At 37.2% G+C, this 18,441-nt stretch overlaps 3 long non-coding RNA genes across 4 annotated transcripts in view; 1 reads left to right on the top strand and 2 right to left on the bottom strand.

Annotated features, from left to right (window-relative positions):
- The window catches only part of LOC145430852 (uncharacterized), a 407,956-nt gene that overhangs the window by 164,303 nt on the left and 225,212 nt on the right, over positions 1–18,441 (bottom strand). The gene's annotated exons all lie outside the window — the stretch shown is intronic.
- LOC113029031 (uncharacterized) lies at positions 3,614–5,028 on the bottom strand. Of its 2 annotated transcripts, none has more exons than XR_013901819.1 (3): positions 4,954–5,028; positions 4,611–4,787; positions 3,614–3,824 (listed from the first exon to the last, which is right to left on the bottom strand). It is a non-coding gene; the product is annotated as an uncharacterized LOC113029031 (long non-coding RNA). The 2 variants fall into 2 exon arrangements; XR_013901821.1 differs by lacking the exon at positions 3,614–3,824 and adding an exon at positions 4,016–4,421.
- LOC145420493 (uncharacterized) lies at positions 4,931–6,426 on the top strand. Its single transcript, XR_013901814.1, has 2 exons — positions 4,931–5,348; positions 5,735–6,426. It is a non-coding gene; the product is annotated as an uncharacterized LOC145420493 (long non-coding RNA).

Genomic DNA, 18,441 nt, shown 5'->3' with positions numbered 1-18,441 from the left:
GTGATAGTTCTCGTGCAAAGACACTAAACAAAAGCAGGGCTTTGTCAATGTCAAATTATGACTTGCACTCTAAGACGCTGTATAAAATGGATCATATTAGCACTGGGAGGACCAAAGAGAACTGATAGAAGTGATAGAAAACTAAGCGAATTTTAAAAAAAAACAAGACTTATTTAAAACAAAAGTCCAAAGGTTTCCTCGTAATAATCTGAGAGAATGAGCAGCAAACTCAAAACCATTTCTCAGGAAGGGGAATGAAGCTGGACTTTTGGGGTGGTCTAAAACATGCCAGCATTTCACAGTGGGTGATAAAATCCACCCTGACTGAAGTCAAACACGAGTCAAAGCTTTAGGAGAACTACTTGAACACGAAGTTGCTCTCTTGAACTTGTCTCCACAGTCATCTGACCTCAGCTTCTTTCAGGGGGATACAGTTTGTAGGCTGAGATGAGTGAGGTACTCTAAATATCACAAGAAGCTCACTGTAACATTTTTAGCTCTGAAAAATGGTGGTACCCTCTGTGTGCCCTTTAGTGACGGCTGTAAGACTGGCACTGATGCTACATGTTTGGGCAAAAGCTGAGAACTTGAGGTACCCGACCCTTTTTTCAAAAGGCAAAAACAAGAGTTTAAAAAACAACAAAAAACACGTTTTTATTAGAATTCTCAATGAAGACTTCTATTTATAATAATCATAGATTTTTAATGTTATTAGAAGCTAAATTCCTCATGAATTTATTAATTTACAATCCACTCTAATAACACCTTGTTTGCTTACTTTTAAAGAGCTTTGGCTAAGAAATAAAAACAGTTCTTCCAAGCTCAGTGCAAACTTTGCAGTCACTTTAATACAATGGCACTTTCCCAAAGAGAGCCATACAGAAAGCTACTATAGGGTTATCACAGCTTTCAGACAGTGAAGGCCATCCAACTTCTTCATAAAAGACTCCATGTTTATTATTATTCAGAAAACTGTCTTCAGGTTTATTAGTGGACCAAAAAAATGTGGATTCACCACCAAAAACAGAGAAAAAGTTGCTTCAACTATCTCTTTTCAGTAAAAACTAGGAAAGTTTTTGTTGTAATCTCTCTATCTAATCTGTCATAAGCGAAGTTTGACAAAAAGGCTTTTGAACGTATCCTTGTATGTTAGAAAAGTGAAAATGGTTGCAGCCATCCGCTTCCGCTCTAAAGAACAACATCCACATAGAGAAGAAAACACTACTGGTCAAAGCAAACCCTCCAGTATTCAGCCAAAAGCATGATGTTAAATCTACCGCATATTAGCATTGCATGAGCATATTTGCATATGACAGGGTTGATGTGGCAAATTCGCAACCAGACAGAATGTAGGGAATGATATTACAGTTGCATATGCTCACAGCAACGGCTGTGCATGTCCTTCTGAATATTCTTTCCAGGCTGCAGCCTAAAAAAATGTACATTGTCATCTTTAGATATGCTTCACAGGGTTTTTTTTTATACAGGCACGGGAGCACATTCTTCTGGGGGCCCTACAAACTGAACTTAGTGATTCTATCATATTTGACTCTTACTTGGAGGTGTGCCATAAAGGATAAAACCCAATCTGACACTTTTTACAACTCTTGCCATGTCATCTTTCACTTGTACTTTGGATATTTGTGCAATCCCTCTAAACTATTCCTGTCCTTGAGCTTTCAGTGTTTGACTCTGATCACATGCATCCAATAGTTGGAGATTGTTAAAGACGAACCGCTGTGGCCAAGGATATATCAAGAATAGCAATGTAAAAATGGCTAAAAAAGGGGGAAAAAACAAGGATTGCCAGATGAATACTGCACAATGTTCATTTTTAACACTACTTTCACTCACTGGGTCCACGTCCTCATTTTAGGTTTGACAGCGTTTTAGTACACTGTTCCAAAAAATAGTAATGTCAAATGATTTTACTGTGTATTTTACAGATGTGTACTGTTTCTCTAGAATATCATTACATTTACATAAGTAGACTGTGATCTGACACGTCAAATGTAAAATAACATAACATCACTGTAAATGTAATAAAACACAATTTACTTGTTTGTTAAATATATTTTGTTGTACATATGCATATTTAGATCGTAAAAATACATCCAGAAATGTCTCCCATCATGCCTTGGGACATGTGCTGCTGTTTAGATGTTCTTGTTCTATTGTTTATGGTTACGTTACTTTAAACTGTTATCTTGAATGTTGTGTTTACGCCGTGGTGCAGCGTCACTGACAGTTGTTGTTTTGTAGAGAGAGTGCTGGGTACCACTTTACAATAAGGCTCCCCTTATAGATGCTAATAAATAGTTTATAGCTATATTATTAATTAATCTGTAAATGCTTTATAAACCATTATTAATGGTTTATTATGCATTAGTTAAGGGTGAGAAAGAGGAAAAAAACTGACCGGTTTCTTGCCAAATAGTGAGCCAAATGTGTTCACCTATATATTTCATCTAGAGTTGCTATATTAAACATTTCAGACTAAGTTACTATCCTGTAAGCACAATCAGCATTTGTAAACATATTTTTTATCATAGAAAATTGTACTTCAGAAATGCATTATAAATATCCACAACTATCAATTGGAGCTTTGTTGTAAAGTGTAAAGCATAAAACCATTTATTAATGAATAATAAATATTTATAAATGCCAAATGGGAGCCTTATTGTAAAGTGTAAAGCATGACACCATTTATTTATGACTACTAAACATTTATAAATGACAAAAGATAGCTTTGTCGTAAAGTTTAAAACATGTCAACATTTATTAAGGACTAATAAACATTTATAATTGCCAAATGGGAGCCTTATTGTAAAGTGTAAAGCATAACACCATTTATTAATCACTAATAAACATTTATAAATGACAAAAGATAGCTTTGTCGTAAAGTTTAAAACATGTCAACATTTATTAATCACTAATAAACATTTATAAATGCCAAATGGGAGCCTTATTGTAAAGTGTAAAGCATAACACCATTTATTAATCACTAATAAACATTTATAAATGACAAAAGATAGCTTTGTCGTAAAGTTTAAAACATGTCAACATTTATTAATCACTAATAAACATTTTTAATTGCCAAAAGTGAGTCTTAAATGTATAATGTCACCATTTATAACACTTAGACCTAAATTACAATCAGTGCTTGAAATAACATTTAACTACTGTCAAAAATGGCAATGTATTGTAAGAGTAACACATGTAACATTAAATGTGTTTTTTAAAACACCAAACAGTCACCCACTCCAAAAAAAGTTCATGCCAGACTGGTTCAAACTGGAAATATTTTTTGTATGTCCTTAAATAAGCGTCCCAGTGGTCCATCAGGGTGTCGCGAACCAAGCCAAGATGACCACTCAAGAACCATCAGGTGTTCCTCCAGCAACTTCTCAGTGCGATTTCCTTAATCTACGGACATGTCCTTTGATGGTCATCCAAGCCCTTTCGATATGCTGTGTATGACTGCCAGATTGAGGATCTACAAAATGGAGCACTGTAACAAAAAATAATTTCCCCCAGGGATCAATAAAGTATTCTGATTCTGATTCTGATTCAAACCACCTGCTGTGATTTACAGTGTAATGTCTGTACCCTATGTTTGTCAAAACATTCTTGTAGGCTCTCCACTCATCACTGATAATGGCACTACCCAACTTAGCATGCTGTCTGATCAGAGGAACAAGGTGGCGCCTTGATCGTTTTTCAACAAGTTTTAACACGAGCCTTCGCCTTTTGTCTTTAATTCCCATCATTCCAAATACCCATTTCTTCCTTTTCCATGCATTTCCAAAGCGTCCACGTGCATACTGAAAACAAGAAGAATAAAATTAAACAGAATATCTACAAAGAAACATTCAAAAAGATGGTTGCTTCTACTAATTTTTTTTACTTATGGTAAAGGTTTCCATGTTTAGAGGACACATTCAGATCTGCATTGATTCTAACAAACCTGTCTGAGAGTTTACCAACCTTTCGCTGATGACGGAGACATCTTTCATCTATAACCACAAATTCTCTGTCACCACCAAGACGGTGTCCATTGTTTATTCTGTGTCTTTTAATTGCACGTATACAAACATGTCGAATGTGTCTTGCCATGCTACTTAGTGTTCTGGAGCTGCCAGCCACTTCATCATCGATCATATCTATTTGTCTGAGCCTGAGCCCTTGTGAAAATCTGTGATAGAAATTGAGGCAATTATTACTTACTGAGGCCCTAATTTTATTTCACAAGTCTCGTATTGGTGTTCAATTATGAAAGGTGCATTGCTATTAATGTCTACATCTACATATACCTGTAAATGAACTTCATCCAACTGAAAAGAGATGTTTTTGATTTCTCAAAGAGGGAGCTAGTTCTAATTGTTCTGGAAACTTTCCTATGACTTGCTCTTTTGCAGCACCTGAGAACATACAAATGAGTTAAGTAAAGAAATGGACCTTTAAACAAGAGCATTAATTGAAAAGATAATCACAAAATTAAGTATGAAGAAAATAATAATGAAAAGATGTTAATGCTCCCTCTTGCATTGATAACCGAAATATTTTGTTATATTTACTACATGCACTACATTATCATGCATTATACATACCACATATATTGGTCTTTCTTCACCACGGAAATCATTTTCATCTTATGGTGACAAACAGGACATCTAAGCTTCTTTTTTAGCAGGTGTTTCTTCTGCAGCCATTTAATGAGCCTTAGTGCCTTATATTTAGTTTGTTTTCCTTCTATTCTGGCGCGCAATCTCATTCCCAGAGACATTCTGGTGGGAAAAAATGAGTAATTTATTTTATTATCACCTCGAAACACCGTAAAATACTCTATGGGAGTCTAGTGCAAATCGGTTCAGAGTTAAAGAACTTCACATGCTATATAAAACAAGCCCTATAATCAAAAATAGTCCCACGCAAAAAAGAGGATTGTCTCACCTGTTATAATGTATCTCCGACTTTGTTATGTAGATCTAACCCGCTGGATTCATGCTAAAGAAATATGTTCTGCCGCCAAAGGGAGGGAAAACAAATTTAATTTAAACGCAGAGGAGCTTATACAACCATCCAATCACAGTTAACTTTATTAAGGAAAGCCCCTCCTCTCAGAGCGCGACAGGCAGTGGAGCGCTCTGGAAGGTCAAGCCAAAGGGGCACGAACAGACACACTGAAGGCGCTCGTTCAAGTTGCTGCACCATGGATGGAGCAGAAGATAAAAATTTGTGTGCGTCTGCGACTTACACAGTTAGCACACGTTCGAAGAGATACAAAAAGCAGAGACTGGATGATCTAGATTGCACTAAGCCAACGACGTCAGCAGTTAGACATGAAGGTGAGTATAATGCTAGCTAGCTAGCTAGCTACCGAGCCATTTGGCTGCTAGCTACAGTGGCTAACTAACATCACATAACATGTGAATAGCTCTATTACTATTGGTTATTCCAAACGATTGATATCACTTAGTTGTATATTTTTAGTTTTGTTTATGTGCATCATTAAATTTATATTAAACACCCTGGTAAGGCAGTACACATAAGAATTATTTGCCTTGTTTTAGAAATGTCTGAACCACCACATGTGTATATAACATAATTTTTACAAAGTGGCTTTTTATAAATTCAAGTTGTAACCGTTTTTAATCAATATTTTATTTGAGTTTCCCAAGTTTAGATTATAAATTATTTTAGTATTGTAATTTAATAATTGTTTTTTCTTTAGATTCTTCTTCTAATCCTGCCCCTACTGCAACTGCCCTTCTTAACAAGGAGCGAGAGAAACTGACTTTTCTTAAGGAGGAACTGGAGCGCGACACCCTGATGGACCACTGGGACGCTTATTTAAGGACATACAAAAAATATTTCCAGTTTGAACCAGTCTGGCATGAACTTTTTTTGGAGTGGGTGACTGTTTGGTGTTTTAAAAAACACATTTAATGTTACATGTGTTACTCTTACAATACATTGCCATTTTTGACAGTAGTTAAATGTTATTTCAAGCACTGATTGTAATTTAGGTCTAAGTGTTATAAATGGTGACATTATACATTTAAGACTCACTTTTGGCAATTAAAAATGTTTATTAGTGATTAATAAATGTTGACATGTTTTAAACTTTACGACAAAGCTATCTTTTGTCATTTATAAATGTTTATTAGTGATTAATAAATGGTGTTATGCTTTACACTTTACAATAAGGCTCCCATTTGGCATTTATAAATGTTTATTAGTCCTTAATAAATGTTGACATGTTTTAAACTTTACAACAAAACTCTCTTTTGTCATTTATAATGTTTAGTAGTCATTAATAAATGGTGTTATGCTTTACACTTTACAATAAGGCTCCCATTTGGCATTTATAAATGTTTATTAGTCCTTAATAAATGTTGACATGTTTTAAACTTTACAATAAAACTCTCTTTTGTCATTTATGTTTAGTAGTCATTAATAAATGGTGTTATGCTTTACACTTTACAATAAGGCTCCCATTTGGCATTTATAAATGTTTATTAGTCCTTAATAAATGTTGACATGTTTTAAACTTTACAACAAAACTCTCTTTTGTCATTTATGTTTAGTAGTCATTAATAAATGGTGTTATGCTTTACACTTTACAATAAGGCTCCCATTTGGCATTTATAAATGTTTAGTAGTCATAAATAAATGGTGTTATGCTTTACACTTTACAATAAGGCTCCCATTTGGCATTTATAAATATTTATTATTCATTAATAAATGGTTTTATGCTTTACACTTTACAACAAAGCTCCGATTGATAGTTGTGGATATTTATAATGCATTTCTGAAGTACAATTTTATATGATAAAAAATATGTTTACAAATGCTGATGTGCTTACAGGATAGTAACTTAGTCTGAAATGTTTAATATAGCAACTCTAGATGAAATATATAGGTGAACACATTTGGCTCACTATTTGGCAAGAAACCGGTCAGTTTTTTTCCTCTTTCTCACCCTTAACTAATGCATAATAAACCATTAATAATGGTTTTTAAAGCATTTACAAATTAATTAATAATATAGCTATAAACTATTTATTAGCATCTATAAGGGGAGCCTTATTGTAAAGTGGTACCGAGTGCTGTACCATGAGTGACTTCTGTTGTGCTGTTGTTGAACCTTGAGGCATATTGTAGCACCACAAGTGTTTTATTAAGGAGCTCCCCCTACCAGTTTGGGGTTAAATAACAAGCTCAATCTCTCTCTGTGAGCTTCTTTGTTAAGATTTCTCTGCATGCCACAATGTAAGACATTGCACGGACACGCTGTGCTAATTATATATTTTGAAAAAGAAATGTAGAGGTAGGAATTGCAATTAATATAAATAACATGACGCTAACCATCGGCCAATGAATGTGAACTAACAACAAGGTCGCGGGTATGGCTGCGACCGTAGGAAAAAAACCTAATATGAAGGTATTTTACTGTGCATTTTACAGTAATGTTCTGTTCTTCTAGAATATCATTAAAGTTACGTAAATAGACTTTGACTTCACATTTTGAATGTAAATTAACGTTAAATCACTGTAATGTAATACAACATAATTGTCATGATTATTAAATGTATCTGTCTGTACATATGCATATTTAGATTGTTAAAATACATTCACAAATGTATCATGATTTCACAAATACCTGTCCGTTATTTGAAAGATTGAACTGTTGAATTCAAATGTAATGCTATGGAAAAGTATATAGCATGATCCCTATAAGCTTGTGTTACATCACATAAGTATTATTATCATTGCTAGTTAGGCCGTTCGTGGCTCAAGAGTTGGCAGTTTGCCTTGTGATCACAAGATTGCCGGTTCGCGCCCTGGCTCAGACACTCCCCGTCGTTGTGTCCGTGGTCAAGACTCTTCACCTACCGCCTACTAGTGATAGCCAAAGGGGCCGATGGTGCGATATGGCAGCCTCGCCTCTGTCAGTCTGTCCCAGGGCATGCAATCAATTATTACTTAAACCAACTGTTAACTGTATATTTCTGTACATTTACGTATTATGATTCATATTTCCACATTCAGTGACCTTGTTTATAGGTAATTTCATTGTTTGATCGCGTAAAAATGTTCCTAATTTAATGTCTAAAAGCACTTGGAAAAGGCAGAATCCCATGTCAAATTAGCGCAACAAACTCTATTTTCATTACTGAAAATAACCGTATTTTTATGGGACAGTTATTTTCTGTTATTTTACAGTCGTATTTTTGGTGCCCCAGCTGCCGGAATATTACCATTTTTTTAAGATGTTTTTTTTTTCCTATTTATAGATGGTTTCATTGTTTAATCACATTAACATGTTCCTGATTTAACGTTTAGCGGCACTTGAAGAAGGCGAGATCCCATGTCAAATTAGCGCAATTAATTGTATTTTCATTACTGGAAATAACTGTATTTTTATGGGACAGTTATTTTCTGTTATTTTACGGTCGTATTTTTGGCGCCCCAGCTGCCGGAATATTACCGTTGTTTTAGGATGGTTTTTTTAACAGTGTAGGTAAAGGTGAACGGCTTGGACATGAGTTGAGCTGCGGTTTGGTGAAGGCCTTGAAGGAGACTGGCGACGGCTCCCGGGCCTGGCAGATCCCCATGTACTGAATAGGAGTGAAGAAGTTAAAGAACTGGAAAGTGGAGCGATGGTGGGGTACGTAAACGAGAATGAACAGCTTGTAGAACTGGGGGAACACATGTAGATAAGAACCGGAAGGAGTGTGCCTGGAGCCATGATCCCACTCCCATAGTTAATCTCCAAATAAAAGAGTCTTGACATATGTAGAAAGAGTCGAGGTTTCCACCACAACATCCCTTTCTTCTAACATGCACACAGAAAAGGTTAAAGTTTAAAACTAAAGTATTTAGAAAAACGTCCCTGACCACATCTTTGGGCTTGTCGCCTTGGTCAGGCTGATGATGACCCTAATGAAGGCCACAAACTGAAAGCATGCTAATGAAGGCTGCAAGTCAAAACATGTCAGTCAAAAAAGTCAAGTTGTTCACAAGTGTTGTTGGAACTTTAACCTTTGCAGAGTCTTGACAGATCACAGCCCCGCTAACTCTAAAGAATCAAAAGGAATATTAGCTGGGATTGCATCAACTCACAGAACAACCATTTGTTCTGCTTGAAGATCCTTTTATAGCCAGCGGGACTTCTTGGCCTGTCCCTGGGCAGTTTTTTCTTTTATCTTTGAAAGTTTCTTTCTCTGATTTTGGGAAATGTTCCAAAAGTTCAACATGACAAATGCAACTGCACCGCCACAAAATCAAACAGCAGCCAGCACTGAGGGAGAGCTACTTTTTGCCTTTTCTCAAAATCCCATTTTTTACTTTTTAACAGACTCGAGAGTTTTCTTAAGGTGACAAAGCGCAAGAAAACTGTCACATTAAACAACTCTTTAAGCAATACAGACTGCAAAGCAATAAGTCAAACTGTCTCACCTAAATGATGCTTCCACCTCTTTAAAATGTTTACAGATATTTCTCAAGGCATCATTGAATCCTTTGTTAAGAGTCACTGTGGTTTGTAGCTGCTCTTGGGATTCTAAGTAACCTACTATGATTTGTTTAAAACACAATATATCTTTTCTTGCAAGTACCACTCCTGCCCGAGGGAGTTTTTCAAGTACCTAGCAGTATAAATCAACTGCACCTTCAGTAAATCAAACAGAGTACAGTGCAGGGCTGTGTTTCTCCTGCCTTAGCACTTAACCCTTGCATGATTAAGGGCAGCACCTTAGTAATGGTTACTAGCTGGAAGGTAAGGTTTGGTTGTTTGTTGGTGTAAACACAAGAGGATGAGGCAACGCGACATGTCAGTCACCCTAAAAAACAAAGACCAAAAGCTGAGCAGCCCGACCTGTGCCATGCCTCAGCTGTCTTATCTTTGAAGCTGCTGTCTGAGTTATCTCAGTGGACTTAAAAAGTGATTTCAGAGTGCAAACACATATCAACTAAATCAAACGTGGCACAACTCCCCAGAGAAACTATTATATTTGGGGAACATTGGCTTCTGGCAAAGCGTCTAACCTTAAGGTGAACTCAGAGCAGTTGACTGGACACGTGAACCTTTTCAGTTTGATCTCGCTGCTGTTAAAGTTTCCCCTTTCAAGTGAAAGGTGTGTGGCAGTATGATATGCTCATACTGAGCCAGCCTCAGGTGGAGCTCAAACTTCCTTTTTGTGAACACTTGCTGTTGTATTTATTAACATTAAGACCTGATTGTCCCCATTACTTCAGAGACACCCTCTTGAATGACTTATAATTACATCTGGATCTGTGATGAAACTCTCTAAGAATCCAAGTAGCACTGAGGACTCTTAAATAATTGCTTCCTCCTCTTGCAAACATGCATAATATTAAATATTAATCAAATCAATGCAAAAATTTCATTTTTTATAAGACAAGTCTGGGGTAGGGCATTGGCAAATAGTGGTGTTAGTGTATAAACCTTTTTCTTCTGCTCATGATCGTGGAAACAAAGAACTGTGTGAGAATCTTCTTGCAAATAGAACAACTTTGGGTTTGAACCTGTGTTTGACGTAGCCAGAGGGCAGATTGGAACCCAAACCATCATATAAGGTGCAACTTTTACTCTTAAGCCAAAAACATTGTGTCTTCCTGTTTTGTTTCACTTTCAAGTTTCACTACGGCTTGGAAAGTAAAACAGCTGGCAGTTGGAAAGATCATCCACGTCATCCATGAGAAGGTTTTTGGTGCAGCAATATCTTTGCTGTGTGATTTTATCAATCAGCAACCACTCACAATCAATCAGGTAAGATTCATATCATGAATCCATGTTTGCAGGGTTCTTGTGGGGCTGGTTACTCAGAAAATAACTAACGAAACCTTTTCTGGGGGATATGATCACTGCTTAATAAAACAAAAAGCTCTCTGCTCACTCTCTGGGCAGTATTTGCTGTTAAATGAATAGTATTATATTTTGCATATATTCATTGTGTGCACTTTGTTCTTTTTAAACATACTTTAAGAAGTTTGTAATGCAGTAGACACATATAAGCCTATATGTTATCATTTTGACCTTAAGATAATTCTACCAACCTTGAAGGAAAGGTCAGAGGTCAAATGTGACATGATATTTTAAATCTTCATACAGCACTTTCTATGTATTGACAATGCAAACGACACAAGTTAAAAGGCTTTTTGTCAATTTTAGACCAATAAGTCATTGAGCTGACGTTAAAGACCATGGTGGATGTAAGACAATTTTGAACGGATTGTTAACATGAGTCAAAGTTTTATTAGAAATGATTTAAATCTTTTTCAAGCTATTGTGTTTACAGCCAGAATGATAACACACACAGATACACAGACAGACACACACATGCAAATCCAACTGAATCCTGGCATTGTGGCTTTGCGGTATAAGGACAGGAGACTTGACTTCATGTTATAAGAAACATAAAGCGGGGTTCCAGCATCATGATATTAAATATTAAAAATCCATGAGATCAGATCTTGCAACCTTATGAGACTTTCAAAATTCCTGGTCAGTTCTTAGCTCAGTCCCATCAGTACCACTCACAGTATTACCAGCATCTTTGTCTTGTAGATGGTTGCTGGTGGAAGGGTCACCAACTTATTGTTTCCAGATCTACCTCTTAAGCTTCACAGACTGGATTCGCGTTCATCGGTAACTTGAACAATGTGTTGCTGCACTATGAATACCTGACAAATTACAACAGGGGTGTCGAACTCCAGGTCTCGAGGGCCGGTGTCCTGCAGGTTTTAGATCTCACCCTGGGTCAACACACCTAAATCACGGGATCAAGTTCAAGCCAATTAAATCAGCACTGTTCGATCAAGGACACACCTAAAACCTGCAGGTAACCGGCCCTCGAGACCTGGAGTTCCCCACCCCTGAATTACAATGTAAGACATTCAAAAGAACAGAGCAGAGTAAGTCCCCCTTCTAATCCTTAGCATGGATCAACTTTTAAAAACATTTCTCATAATGGAAATCATCCTTTTTTTCCCTTAGACTATCCCTGTTTGGTGAATTTTAATGCATTTCAAATCCCATCGTTCTGAGAGTAGAGCTCTAACTTGTAAACTTCAAGCACAACCAGACAATACTTCTCCAGAGCCAACGAAAACATTAACCAGCTGCTTCCATAGGCTAAACAGCACTGCTATTAGCTTATGTGTGAAATCTTTGGAGTTCCCCTTTAATAAATGCCATGATCAAAATAATCAAGCAGGTTCCATCTTCCACAGTAGTTGAGAGACTGTGGGAGTGTGTGCTGCGTTAGATAAGAAAGTCTACATCCAAAAAAGAGGACTGTCTGCAAAACAAAAGCAGTTTGTTGTGTTTCAGATGTCTTTAATGTCATGTACGTTGTGCGCCGTACACAATCTTGTGTTACTTGTTTGCCCTCCTCCTAGTACAACACAAATCCATTATTTTGAGCCATTAATCACTTCATACCTCCTACATAACACAGATTCACCGAGTGGTGTTCAGTGAATGACTCAGTGAGAAACTAAATGGATGAAGTGGAATATAATGTCTTCCACCGTAAAGCAGCCAGATGGAACATAACTTAACCACTTTTTCCTAAAACATCCATACTACAATGGAAATGTGTTTCTTCATCTTAGTGGAGTTTAAAAACTTATTTTTGAGTTTTTAAAATCAGGGTAGAGGTTGTTCATATTCATGAATATTAATCGACTAGGATAAGAGAAAATGATGTGATTCACTTTTAAAAACACTTGCCTTCGGTTTGCAAAGTCTCTGTATGTCTCTGTCTGTAGATGTCCTACACAGACACGCATTAAATAGCTGAGAGTCACTTGGTCAATAAAGAATGACTTATTGATGTTTCACCAATAACTGCAGAATTCTCTGTAGTTCTATAATGTACATGCAGAACTTTGACTGAACCAGCTAGAAAAGCTAGATTGGACTAATGCAGGGGAGCTGCTGTAGACCAGCTCCCCAAAAGGGCACAGCCTTTTCCTCCAAAACTGTAAAACTTTTTCCAATAAATTATTCTTTCCTTGACATGAGCAGCTGTGTCTGAACTTCTTCACTGAAATCCTTCATTTGGCATACAACCTACACAGCTAAGATGCTGTTCCAAGACACATTGAGGGAATGGAAAATTCAATTCAATTCAATTCAATTCAATTTTATTTATATAGCGCCAAATCACAACAAAAGTCGCCTCAAGGCGCTTCATGCTTTATAGCTGGCCAGTATTACTCAATATATCACTGACAGTGGTGCTTGGACCAAGTTTAAAAGTGGGGCCTGCCCTGTCTGTATCATACTCTATAATATGTCTGAACATAAAGTGTGTGTCGTGCAACTCTTAGAAATCCAATTATACAATAAAGCACAAAAAACATCCTGTCTTACTGAAAGCAGTTACTATACGTGTAGAGCCACCGCTCTCTTCTGCAGTGGTTTGTTGATACATGTACATATGCACAGAATAAAGGCATATACTTGGCTACCGCTATTCTTTAGCACACCCTGGGCTCTCTTAGGCAAACGTCAGTGCAGTTTCTTACAGTGTTCAGCAATAGCTGTCCAGGCTTCCTGAAGGACACTCTAAAGCTCTCTTTGGATGTTGACTGTCTTTGTCTGTGAAATGATCTCTTGCTGCTCCATTAATCTTGAGGTCTGAGCTCCTTGGAGGCCACTCCATGACTCATAGTGACTCATAGTGTTCTGTTGTGTGTTTCTTTTGACACATGTATGTTCTTAATGCTGGGACAGTGCATTTTTGGTCACTGACTTCATTTTTCAGAATGACATCCAAGCAATCCAGATGAACATGACCGACCAAAATCTGACCATATTTTATGCATTCATAATTTCATGTATTTTGACAAAATGTCCAAAACCACTGACTGGAATACCACCAAACCAACATCTGCAAGATGTTTCTGATAATGCTTTGGTGAGGTCAGGTGCATCTCTTTATCTGCTGTATATGCCAGCTCTTCTTTTGTCCTTCATTTGTCCAATTTTTTCACTTTTTTTAAGGACATATAGCATACCAAGCTATGCCATTTTATTAGTTAATAGCTCTTTGGTACCTTGTTGGTGCAGAAATACTATTTTATGCCTGTGAAGTTATCATCACTGGTATAACTTTCAGTCGACTCGACTTCTGAGACAGGCTCTACTCTGGTGTTACCTCGTCATCAACTGGCCGACTTGCCAATTGACTTGCATGCACAGGCGAGAGCACATATTCCCTATACTTGTTTTGCTACAGTGGCTGCAGGTTAGTTTTCAAATTGATTAATTAATATCTTGACACTTGTTTTTAAAACATTGCATGGACTAGCTCCTATATATTTTTCTGATCTTCCAAATTGGTATACTCCACCGAGATCTTTGAGGTCTGCGGACCAAATGTTTCTTGTTGTCTGTAGGTCCAGATTAAAACACAGAGGAGATCGGGCTTTTGCTGTGACTGCTCCGAAACTGTGGAATAAACTGACTTAACATATCAGGACCTCTCCAACACTGGATACTTTTAAAACTCGTTTAAAGACCCATTTTTACTCTGTCACAGTTCTCGGTCACTATGACCCAGCATTATGAGTTTCTTATGTTCTGGTTTGATTTTGGTATTTTTGGTTATTTTCTTGATCTCTTGTCAGGCCATGATGATGATGATGATTTAGTATGTTCCCCCCCCCCCCCCCCCCCCGCTGTCTCATTAGCCCTAATCTCTCCCAGCTGTGTCTCCCCCCTGTTTTCCATTCTCTGATTTCGCCCCAGTGTATTTAATCCCCGTGTTTCTCTGTGTCAGTGTTGTGTTGCACCCTCACACTTGCCTGTATCATTGCTCAGTTCATGGTTTGGTTTTTGGCCAGTAATAAAGCTGAGTCCTGTGTTTGGATCCTCATCTCCGCCTGCCCGCACACACAGCCCTGACATACTCCTTGGCTTTTAATTCTGAGTGAGTTTGTCATCATTTTATTCTTATTATTTTCTTATCTTTTATTTTACTTTCCTTTTAAATTTTATCTTATTATTCTATTGTACAGTACTTTGGTCAACAGTTGTTGTTTTAAAAGTGCTATATAAATAAAATTGATTAGATTTTTTCTAAACGGCCACAGCTGCAACTTTTCAAGATCATAACTTTAATAACAACAACAAAGCAAAATATAAAGAAATGAGAGGTGGCTCAAGACTTTTGCACAGTGATGCATTTGATTATTCTGGGTAGTCTTACTAAAATGTTAGCTGTAGAGTCATTTTATGGTCGTATCTACCTCAAGTGGTGTCTATGTGCCTTTACACTACGTGCCCATTGTCTGATCTATTTTCCCACAAAGCAGTACAGCCTCTTTAAAGGTCTCAGTTTCTTTGTCGTAGACAGTGTGGCGACAGTTCAGCTGCAGTCAGGACAGTAAAAATCTCGACACAATATAAGTAATTGTGATCTTTTCTTTTAATGCTTATCCAGTCAAAATGCATTTAGAAGGGTTGGGATAATTGAAGTGTCCGTTTTCTCCTGGACACATACCAGTGAAGAAACATAATTTCTACACATTAAGACACCATAGCAGTAGTTCCTTTTGGCACCTTTACAGTGGGAGCCATTAATCGCCCATTGTCCACTGGCTCAGCAGAGCAGTATTACAAAATAAATGAGGATGTACAGTACCTGCTTTGAATGTAAAGTAAGTCAATTAGTTCATATATTTGCTTCAGTCCACACGTCCCTAAAGAATGAAAGAGTATACACATTTGATTTCTGCTCTGCTACTTCCCGGCCATCTGCCACTTCCAGTCTCTGTGTTTCCTTTACTCCCATTCCTTGTCTTGGGATCTCTTCTATCAACACATTTCAGCCTTTTTGTAGTTGTTGAAATTTCCATTTATTAGATTTTATGACCATTCAATGGCATCTCACATTTTTTTAATAAATGTAAGTGACTCTAATTTCATGACAGTTTTTCCAAACATATGACAGCTTTATATACCCGTCTCAGTTTCTTGACCAGTCTATAGATGTGTAACAGTTTCCAATAACCACTGCTTGATTTGTATCTTTATTTTGGGCAGTGGTTGGTGATAATGATTGGATCATGAAATTGAATTCTTTAATAGAATATATGTTTATTAACCAATTTTGAGTTAGCAATGCTAAGAATTATAGTATGTGGTCAGCAAAACTGTATAAGAGACCATACACAACAGTAAGAAGTGAGGACATTTAAACACTCGAGGAAACTATAAATAAAGAGAATATGTAAGGAGAAAAGGAAAATACCAGAGAGAGTGGCTAATTACACTCAGGTGTGGCAAAGAAGTGAAATGAGAAAGAAAAACAACAGAGTCTAGAAAGAAAACTAGAATGACGTGACAACGAACGAATGAATGAAAATAGGTGGGTGCTGAACAATCATCCCTATTAAGAGTGACTGTATAGGGCATAGCTTTTTCTCAATCCTGTGGCCTTACTGTTGAACATACAACAGAGTCAGCATCAATCATCACCGGTGCTGATGTTCATTTGAAAGGAGATGCACTTATCTAGGAAACTGAACGAGCTTTCTATGCAGTTTGGACAGAAATAATGTTATCTAGTTACTTTTTGAGTTGCCTCAAGTCTGAAGGGTGATGCATCTGAAGCTGGAGGTAACTGCCAAGATTGCTCAAAGAAGATAAACATTATTTTAGCAGCCTGTCATAAAAAAGTCATCTCCAATGATTCTGGTCCCCCACTAATAAGCTTACCTACCTGTTTAATGATCACATGATTTTCCAGTCATTTATTATCAGACAGAACTGACACTGTAAGTGGGAACAGGCCACTCAGTCCGAGGAAACACAAAATGACTTCACTGCGTTTCAAGATTTCAACACATCTGTGCAGATTGCACATCTATAATCCTTCACTCTACGCAGGCAGATACCTACATAACACAACTGCAGTACTATCAATCTTCCATAAGCTTTTGCAACTACGTTTTGCAAGGTCAAGCACATCCTGTCAATCAATCTGGAATCAGACTGTTCTGGATTTACAAAGAAAATCTATAACCTGGCAACGTCCTCCTGTTTCCTCTTTTTTGTTGTCTTGACAAAGACAACCCTCCTCTCTCACCTCATGTCCCTTGGTAATAGCACATTAGTCTGTAGGACATTAGTCAGTAAAAATGAAAGCATATGGCGCGTAATATTTACTTGTAATGAGCCTGAGAATCATCATGCACGAAAACCAAATTATGAGTGCCTCATTTTGTGGCAGCCCAATAAATATTTTACCCTGTAAAAGTATGGATGACATCGGAGGATGAGAGAGCCACCTGTTCTTTTCTGCTAAATGATTTACCAGATGTCTTGTCTTCTTTCTATTCTGTCTTCTGCTCCTTCACTCATTTCGCTATTTTTTAGGTCCACAGAAGAGGAGGCGAGAATTTCTAATAAAAACAGAGAGAAAATGGAGACGATGTAGGGAGTCTCCAGCTAATGTAGGGGCATCAACAGTGAGCATGGAGGACATTTACAAACCTTCTTGAGCATCCTTCACACTACTGCACAACCCAGGCTTGGATACCAAATATTTCTGCCCATTCACTTAAGTGCTACAATCCACCACTGCTGCTAAACATCATGCATCACTGATGCTAACGCACTTTCACTGTCACACCTTTTGTTGCTTCTGTGCATTTTCTATCTCAGTGCAATTTTTATGTACTGTAGAAATTTCATATTTTGCAAATTCTCCAAATATGGCTTAAATAAACAAGTATTGCACCAGTTAGGAGACAAGTAGAAAACATCATTTAGTGCAGTTATAAGCACGTGCATAGTGAGTTATCGGCTTTAATTTGAGAATGTCAAAAAGTTTAAAACTGCCCTTTAAAGTTTAATGACAAGTGGTTTTAAAGCTTCTTTGAAAGAAGGGTTTCTAAAATCACTCATTAACTTCATTAATACTCTCATTACACCAAATTTAACAAGCAGGAACTTTATCAATAATGAGAAATTGAGCAATTGAGCTGTTGCTTTAGGTAAGCCTCAAAGTCAAGCTCAGAGGCATCTTCTGGGAGATCAGCTGATATAAATGGACAGTGATCAATAACAGCTGATTGTTCAGCAGATATACTTGGAAACATGCAACTATCAAATCTTTTATCAACACGCTTTTAGCATGCTTTAGCATCAGAGCTACAGGTACAGGCCCATCTGGCAGCCAAAACAGAACTACATCTCATTAACATGTTTGAGCAACGCAGATAGTTGCTGTGGTATCGGAGGCAATAATCAACTTTTTTTTGACAGCTGCCAGAAAGACACAGAGTGTGGCATCAACATGTGAGCACACCTAACCCTGCCTTTCTCCACAGCTAACCGGGCTAACCGAGTTCACTTTGAGAAGCAAGGCAAATAAACTTGCCTTGCTTGGACAGTAT

This window comes from Astatotilapia calliptera, chromosome 2 (genome assembly GCF_964374335.1).
Source record: "Astatotilapia calliptera chromosome 2, fAstCal68.1, whole genome shotgun sequence".
Taxonomy (NCBI): domain Eukaryota; kingdom Metazoa; phylum Chordata; class Actinopteri; order Cichliformes; family Cichlidae; genus Astatotilapia; species Astatotilapia calliptera.
The sequence above is the reverse complement of the archived record's forward strand: the minus strand, read 5'-3'. Positions and strand labels throughout refer to the sequence as shown.